We start from the raw sequence: 8,974 nt of genomic DNA, 5'->3' as shown, positions 1-8,974 counted from the left end.
CGGTGGAGACTAAATGAAAGATGGAGGAATTCACCCCAAAGGAGGAACAGAAAGAAGTAACAACCAGGTATTAACTCAATACAGATACAAGTCGTTGGAACAGAATTAAAACAATAATCATAAGGGCATGGAGGAGGGCACTTGTGGGGATGAGCACTGAGTGTTATGTGGAAACAAATTTGACAATAAACTATTTGTAAAATAATAATAATAATCATAATCATAATCATAAAAATTCTGTCTGGGCTTGAGGAAAGTATAGACGACACCAAAGAGTCCCTTACTACAGAGCTCTTAAGAGCTAAAACCTGTTTAAGAAGAAATTTTAAAATGCTATAACCGAGATGCAAAGCTAAATGGATGGAATGACAATGAGAATAGATGATGCAGAGGAACAAATAAGCAAAATAGAAAACAAAATTATGGAAAATAATGAAACTGAAAGAAAGTGGTAAATAAAGGTATTGGATCACAAATGTATACTTAGAGATCTCAAGAACTCCTTAATGCATAACATTCATATCATAGGAGTCCCAGAAGAAGATAAGAAAAAGAAAAATGAGCAGAAGGTTTTTTTGAGCAAATTATAACTGAAAACTTCCTTAATCTGGGGAAGGAAACAGACATCAAAATCCAAGAAGTGCAAAGAACTCCCATTAAATTAAAAAAACATGCCGGGGCGCCTGGGTGGCTCAGTCGGTTAAGCGTCCGACTTTCGCTTAGGTCATGACCTCGCGGTTCATGGGTTTGAGCCCCGCGTCGGGCTCTGTGCTGACTGCCAGCTCAGAGCCTGGAGCCTGTTTTGGAGTCTGTGGCTCCCTCTCTCTCTCTGACCTTCCCCTGCTCACACTGTCTCTCTCTCTCTCTCCTGGAAATAAATTAAAAAACATTTAAAAAAATTAAAAATACATGCCATTGCCAATACTTAGTCAAACTCACAGAATACACAGACAAGAAAAGAATCCTGAAAGCAGCAAGGGAAAAAAATTGTTAATCTATAAGGAAAACATAGCAGGTTTGTAGTAGATCTGTACACAGTAATGTGGAAAGCCAGAAGCAACTGGCAATATAAATTCAGGGTTCTGAATCAGACAAATATGCAGCCAAGAATACATTATCCAGCAAGGCTGTCATTCAGACTAGAAGGAGAATTACAGGGTTTCCCAGAAAAAGAAAGACTAAAAGATTCATGATCACTAAACTAGCCCTGCAAAGAAATTTTAAAGGGTACTCTTAGAGTGGGGAAAAAGAGCAAGCAACAAAGACTAGAAAGGAACAAGGAACATCACTAGAGACACCAACTTTACAAGGCAATACAGTGGACTAAATTCATATCTATCAATAATTACCATGAATGTAAATAGAATAATGTTCCAATCAAAAGACATAGGTTATCAAAGTGTATAAAAACAAGACCCATTTATTTGCTGCCTACAAGAAACTCATTTAAGACCTAAAGGCATCTTCACATTGCAAGTGAGAAATGGAGAATCATCTGTCATACAAATGGATGTCAAAAGAAAGCCAGAATAGCCATACTCATACCAGACAGACTGGATTTTAAACCAAAGACTGTAACAAGAGATGAGGAAGTGCATTGTATCATATTTAAGGGGGTCTATCTATCAAGAAGATCTAATTTAAATATTTATGTCCCCAAACTTAAAGCCCCCAAATATACCAAACAATTAATGACAAACATAAAGAAACTCAGTGGTAATAAACCCATAATAGTAGAGGATATTAACATCCCACTTATAGCAATGGACAGATCATCTAAGCAGAAAATCAACAAGGAAACAATGGCTTTCAGTGAATCAGATGGACTTAACAGATAATTCAGAACATTCCATTCTACAACAGCAGAACACACATTCTTTTCAAGGGCACAGAGTACATTCTCCAGAATAGATCACATGCTGAGTCACCAATCAGCCTTTAACAAGTATAAAATATTGAGACCATACCATGCATATCTTTAGGCCCCAACACTATGAAACTTGAAGTCAACCACAAGAAAAATTTTGTGAAAATCACAAATACATGAAGAATAAAGAATATCCCACTAAAGAATAATGGGCTTCCCAGGAAATTAAAGATGAAATAAGAAAAAGACATGGAAGCAAATAAAAATGAAAACATGACAGTCCAAAACCTTTGGGATGCAGTAATGGCGGTCCTAGAGGGAAGTATATTGCAATACAGGCTTATGTCAAAGAGTAATAAAATATTCAAATCACAACACAATCTTACACCTAAAGGAGCTAGAAAAGGCATAGCAAATAAAGTCTAAAGCCAGTAGGAAAAGGGAAATAAAAAATATTAGAACAGAACCAAACAATATAGAAACAAAGAAATACACGGGTAGAACGAATAAAAAAAACTATGATCTGGTCCTTTGAAAGAATTAATAAAATTAATAAACTCTAGCCGGACTTATCAAAAAGAAAAGAGAAAGGACACAAATAAATAAAATCATGAATGAAAGAGGACAGATCGCAACCAACATCACAGAAATACAAACAATTATGAGGGACTATTATGAAAAAGTATATGCCAACAAGCTGGGCAATCTGGAAGGAACGTAAAATTCCTAGAAACAAAGTGAAACAGGAAGAAATAGAAAACTTGAACAGACCCATAACCAATAAAGAAATTGAGTCTATTAAAAGTTCTTTCACCAAACCAAGGGACAGAGCCAGATGGCTTCCCACGGGATTTGTACCAGACAATTGAAGAGTTAATACGTATTACCTCAAATTGTTCCAAAAATTAGAAATGGAAAGAAAATTTCCAAACACATTCTAGGAATCCAGCATTACTTTGATTCCAAAATCAGACCACAAAGACCTCACTAAAAAAAGAGAATTATAGGTCAATATCCCCAATGAACATGGATTCAAAAATTCTCAACAAGATAATAGCAAATCAAATACAATAGTACATTAAAGAATTATTAACCATAATCAAGTGGGATTTATTCCTGGGTTGCAAGGCTGGTTCAATATTCACAAATCAATTAATGTGATATAACACATTAATGGAAAAAAGCATAAGAACCATGCGATTTTCTCAATAGATGCAGAAAAAGCATTTGACAAAATACAACAGCTATTCATGGTAACAACCTTCAAAAAAGTAGTGATAGAGGGAACACACTTCATATCATAAAGGCTACATATGAAAGACCCATAGCTCATATCATCCACAATGTGGAAAAACTAAGAGCTTTTCCTATGGTCAAGTACAAGACAGGGATAGCACCCTTACCATCATTATCTAACCTCATAGTGGAAGTCTTGCCTCAGCAACCAAACAACAAAAGAAATAAAAGGCATCCAAATCAGCAAGGAAGAAGTCAAACGTTCACCATTTGCAGACGGCATGATACTCTATGTAAAAAACCCAAAGGCTCCACCAGAAGTTTGCTAACACTGATACATGAATTCAGCAAAGTTGCAGGATATAAAATCAATGTACAGAAATATCTTACATTTCCATACTCCAAAAACAAGGCACAGAAATAGAAATCAAGGAATTGATCCCATATACAGTTGCACCAAAACCCTTATCTAAGAATAAACCTAACAAAAGAGGTAAACAATCTGTTCTCTAAAAACAATAGAACACTTATAAAAGATATTGAACAAGGCACAAATAAATAGGAAAACATTTCATGCACATATATTGAAAGAACAAACGTTTTAAAATGTCTATACCACCAAAAAGAATCTACATATTTCATGCAATCCCTGTCAAAACACTAGCAGTATTTTTCACAGAGCTAGAACAATCAATCTGAAAATGTGTGTGGAACCACAAAAGACCCTGAATAGCCAAAATAATTTTGAAAATGAAAAAGCAAAGTTGGAGGCATCATGATACTAAACTTCAAACTTTATTACAAAGCGGTAGTCATCAAGACAAGATGCTACTAGCACAAAAACAGACACATAAATCAATGGAACAGATTAGAAAACCCACAAATGGACCCACAACTATATGGTCAACTAAAGTTCGACAGAGCAAGAAGGAGTATCCAATGGAAATAAAAGTCTCTTTAACAAACATTGTTGAGAGGAGGGGCAAGATGGCGGAGAAGTAGGGAGCTCCGTACCTGCACTCGCGCCCGTGTATCACACGGAAAAGATCTGAAGCCATAAGAAAACGTACCAAACCCAAGAGATTGGGAGAAAAAGGACGCAGATTCCACTGAGAAAGACTTCTAACGTGAGTGCGAACTGGGAAAGTAAAAATCGGGCCTGGATCGGAGACTGGAGAGACAGACCACCCCCCTCTGTGGGGAGTGAGAGGGGAAAAAGAGAGTCCGAAACAGAAAAACCTCCACTGGGGGAAAAAACCTCCTCTCGGGGTGTAGAAAGTCTTTGCGCACAAAATGCCTGCGCTTCAGGGCCCCCCACGCTCCAAGTCGCCCAGGAGGGGCTGCGCTCGCGATTTGCTTCTTTGTGCGGGCTCCTGGCTGGCTGGGGAGTTTGTGCGCCCGCAGCCATTGCCCTCCTGGGGGCTTGGACCCCCGAGGAGGCGCGCAGGCACCGGCGTCAGTGCTCCTGGGTGGCTGGAACTCTAGAGGAAGGCAAAGTGCTAAAAACTGGCAGATGTGACCGTGAGCTCGTGTTTTGGGTGACGAGACACAAAGGGAACTTGAAAAGGGAACTTGATTTCCTCACTCCAGCGGGCTCAGCAGCGCCAGCAGACAAAGCCCCCTGCCCCGCCCAGGCCCCCCAGCCCCACCCAGAGGAGAAGGGGGCGGCGGCTTCTGGCTCCACCCCCAGAGCTAGCCTGAAAGATTGGAATTGCCCTGAGGGGGTAGCCATGGGATCNAGGCAGAACTCCCGCCTGACTCATTGGATCACACCACACCCATCCCTGCTTGAGAGCTGCCCCCCTCCCTTTCCCCTTTTTTTTGTTTTTGGTTTTGGGGTTTTTTTTTCTTTTTTCTTTTTTCTGCAGAACACTGACCTGATTACCTCTGGTCACCGGCGTGCTTAAACAATCAAATTTAGTCCATTCTGTAGATGTAAACTCTACCCCTCCCAACCTTTTCATCTCCTTCTCTCAGGAGCAATTAGACTATATAGTTTCTCTGGATAATACCAGCTTCNATACATCCGGCTATTTAATTATAGCTGGGAAATCCAGTTATATGCTATAAACCGTTCTTTACTGGTTATTATTATTATACCAATAATACCNATTCTTCTCAAGCTATTCCAAAAAATAGAAAGTGAAGGAAAACTCCCAGACTCATTTTATGAAGCCAGCATCACTCTGATTCCCAAGCCAGACAGAGACCCAGCAAAAAAAGAGAACTACAGGTCAATATCCTTGATGAATACAGATGCAAAAATTCTCAACAAGATACTTGCAATATGCACAACAATGATACTGAACCACTTTCTTATACCATACATAAAAATAAATTCAAAATGAATGAAACACTCAAGTGTAGAACAGAAAACTATCAAATCCTAGAGGAGAACATAGGCAGCAACCTCTTTGACATTGGTTATAGCAACTTCTTACTAGACATGTTGCTGGAGGCAAGGGAACAAAAGCTAAAATAAACTTCTGGGACTTCATCAGGATAAGAAGTTTCTGCACACTCAAGGAAACTATCAACTAAAACTGAGAGCAGCCTACATAATGGGAGAAGATATTTGCAAATGACATATCTGATGAAGGGTTAGTATCCGAAATCTGTACAGATCTTGTCAAACTAAACACTCAGGAAACAAATAGCCCAGTTAAGAAATGAAAAGAAGACATGAATGGCCATTTTTTCCAAAGAAGACATCCAGATGGCTAACAGACACATGAGAAGGTGCTCAAAGTCACTCATCATCAGGGAAATACAAATCAAAATACCTCACACCTCTCAAACTCAAATTAATAACAATGGAAACAGCAAGTGTTGTCAAAGATGCAGAGACAGGGGAACCGTCTTACACTGCTGGTGAGAATGGAAACTGATGTGGCCACTCTGGAAAAGTGAGGAGGTTTCTCAAAAAGTTAACAATAGAACTATACTATGATCCAGCAATTGTGCAACTAGGTACTTGCCCAAAGGATAAAAAATAAATACAGATTGAAAAGGGTACATACACCCCAGTATTTATAGCAACATTATCAATAATAGCCAAATTATGGAAGAGCCCAAATGTCCATTGACTGATGAATGGACACACACACACACACACACACACACACACACACACACACACACTGGAATATTACTCAGCCATCAAAAAAAAGAATGAAATCCTGCCATTTCATTATCCTAAGTGTATTATCCTAAGTGAACAATTCAGTTGTACAAAGACAAATACCAATTGATTTCACTTATGGACAAAACAGACATACATATGGGAAGGAAGAAAAAAACAGGGAAATGAACCATACGACATTCTTTACAATAAAGAACAAACTGAAGATTGATGGAGAAAGATGAGTGGGAAATGGGTTAGATGGGTGATGGTCATTAAATAGGGCTCTTGTGGTGAGCACTGGTTGTTGTACGTAAGTGATCAATCACCGAATTTTACATGGACTCACCAGGTGTGCCATTGTTCCAGTTCACCCCATATCCACGTCACCCACACTGGCTTTGGGTAGAAGCCAGAGTCATGCCACACCAGCAGCAGACGCCCAGGACCAGGGCTGGGGCCACCGGGCAACCAGGCCTCTGGCCTCGCTGGAGAGACAGGACAGGTATTCACAGACTAAGAGGGAAGATGTTCACATCAGTTAAGATATACATCTTTCCACCTCTCAAAACCTGGTATCATCATCTCTCCCTCTCGGCCTCTTTTCCTTTGAAATTGAGAAAATGGAGCAAATTTATAGGTACAGAGAGAGAATTCCTGTAGGAAGGAGCAGACCCGACCTTGCTGCTAGAGATGTGCCTTCCCTGTGTCAAGAAGACCCAAGAGGAGACATTGATGTGTGCTTATGTTCTTTTTTTTTTTAATGTTTTATTTATATCTAGGAGAGAGAGAGAGAGAGACAGGGTGAGCAGGGGAGGGTCAGAGAGAGAGGGAGTCACAGACTGAAACAGGCTCCAGGCTCTGAGCTGGCAGTCAGCACAGAGCCCGACGCGGGGCTCGAACCCACGAACCGCGAGATCATGACCTAAGAGAAAGTCGGACGCTTAACCGACTAAGCCACCCCGGCGCCCCATGATGTGTGCTTATGTTCTTAAGTTGAGCACATGGTACTGACTGAATACTTTGCAGAGCCTCTCAGCCCTCCTTCCTCCCTTTGGATATGGAAACCATGACGCTTTCTGGAAGCACATGAGACCTGATCCTTGATATACAATCCACATGAAGCCTACTGATGCATCTCCAAAATGAAACTCACAGCCTCCTGCCAGCTATACCTTAAAGGGATCTGGGGACGAGAGGTTGTGAGTTACACGAAAGGGGAGGGAAAGAGATGAATTGAGATGAGTGGAAGCCACGGATGGCTGAAGCAGAGGGAGAAGTTGAGGGTACTGGAAGGAGTGGAGCAAAGTTTGGTTTGAATGGAGGCTCAGACAGACGGGAAGAAGTGAACAATTGAGGAAGGAACACGTTAGAGGAGAGACAGGCAAGGTGTGGGCAGAGAACAGGGAAGGGCTCCACAGGAGAGCTGGGATAAAACCATCTAAGGGGGGGGGGGGCAGCGGGTACAGGAAACACATAGACAGAGGCCACTGAGGGGATTAAATGGGGGAAAATGCAAATGTCAAGGATCAGTTACAGAGTGAAGGACTGGAAGGTATCTGACTAGAGGCCATGGAACTGGGTGGTTACAGAGAACACTAGTTGGAGACATGAGAGCACAGCCTGAGTGCAATGAGAGGAAGGGAAGTAGCAGAAAACATGAAGTTTTTCAAGATCAGGGTCTGGCTTCTGCTCCCTACTCAGAGGGGTGTGATTCAATTTTATTATGGGGAGATATGAGATTCAGAAGCCAGTGAAGGCTTTTTCCTGGAGGAAGAGGAAACTGAAGGAAACGCACACATCTGCCACCTCCATTCCCCCTGCCCTGAGAGATCTGAACTCACATTCAAGCTGCCATTGACTGACATCCTGAAATATCAGAGGAAATCTAATTTAGAATGTATGAAATTTCCTTTCCTGTTCCATCAGCTCCTCATTACTGAAGTTGCCCCTGGATAAAGCCCACAGGAAAATGACAGCACCAGTCTTGCTGTCCCATCCATGAGTCTGCAGCTCATCCAGCCAAGCAGAGCTCAGATTTTGTGTCCAGAAATGGTTGTAAAAGGATGTTGTCCAGATGGTTCAAAAAGGGATTGGCTCCTGGAAGTCTGTGCCAGAGGAACAGATAGACTGAAGGAGAAGAGGGCATTTGGAAGGAGAGAGAATACAGAAGAAAGGTGCCAGGGAGGGGCACAGAAATCTGGAGGGCAGGGCGCCATAGTTCTCTCAGGAGGCACGTGCTGCGCCGGAGCCCTGAGCTTCCTACCCATCGTTCAGAAGAGCACAGTCCCTGGGGCAGGATGCTCAGGAACAAACCAGGCTGACATCCCTCCCTCCCCAGGTGTGTGCTTGGGAACTACCATGAGTGCCCCCACACACAGGCACAAATGCCACGTTTACACAGACACTGAGAGCCACACACATATGCACACACCTAGACATACATATGAACACAGAACTGCAGACACACACAGATCCACAGACACACACAGATCCCCACACAGGCACCTGTACACACATACTCATACACACTTACACACACATGCAGACACAATAGCACATGTTCACACAAGACATGCCTGCACACACATGTACACACATCACACACATGTACACACACTCATGCACACACACACATGCACACACAACACACACACATACACCCTTTGAGCAGGGACACAGTCCTCACCATTGTCACTGTCACCACCTGGGAAGAGCACCGTGAGCAACACCAGTTGCAACAACAGCAT

The 8,974-nt window shown here is 41.8% G+C and overlaps 1 pseudogene; it reads right to left on the bottom strand.

Moving 5' to 3' along the window:
- Positions 1–6,569: 6,569 nt before the first annotated feature.
- LOC144221132 (T-cell surface glycoprotein CD1a-like) lies at positions 6,570–8,974 on the bottom strand (annotated as a pseudogene).

This window comes from Crocuta crocuta, unplaced genomic scaffold, assembly GCF_008692635.1.
Source record: "Crocuta crocuta isolate KB4526 unplaced genomic scaffold, BGI_CrCroc_1.0 scaffold494, whole genome shotgun sequence".
NCBI classification, from domain to species: Eukaryota; Metazoa; Chordata; class Mammalia; order Carnivora; family Hyaenidae; genus Crocuta; species Crocuta crocuta.
This window is presented reverse-complemented; position numbering and strand designations above follow the sequence as displayed.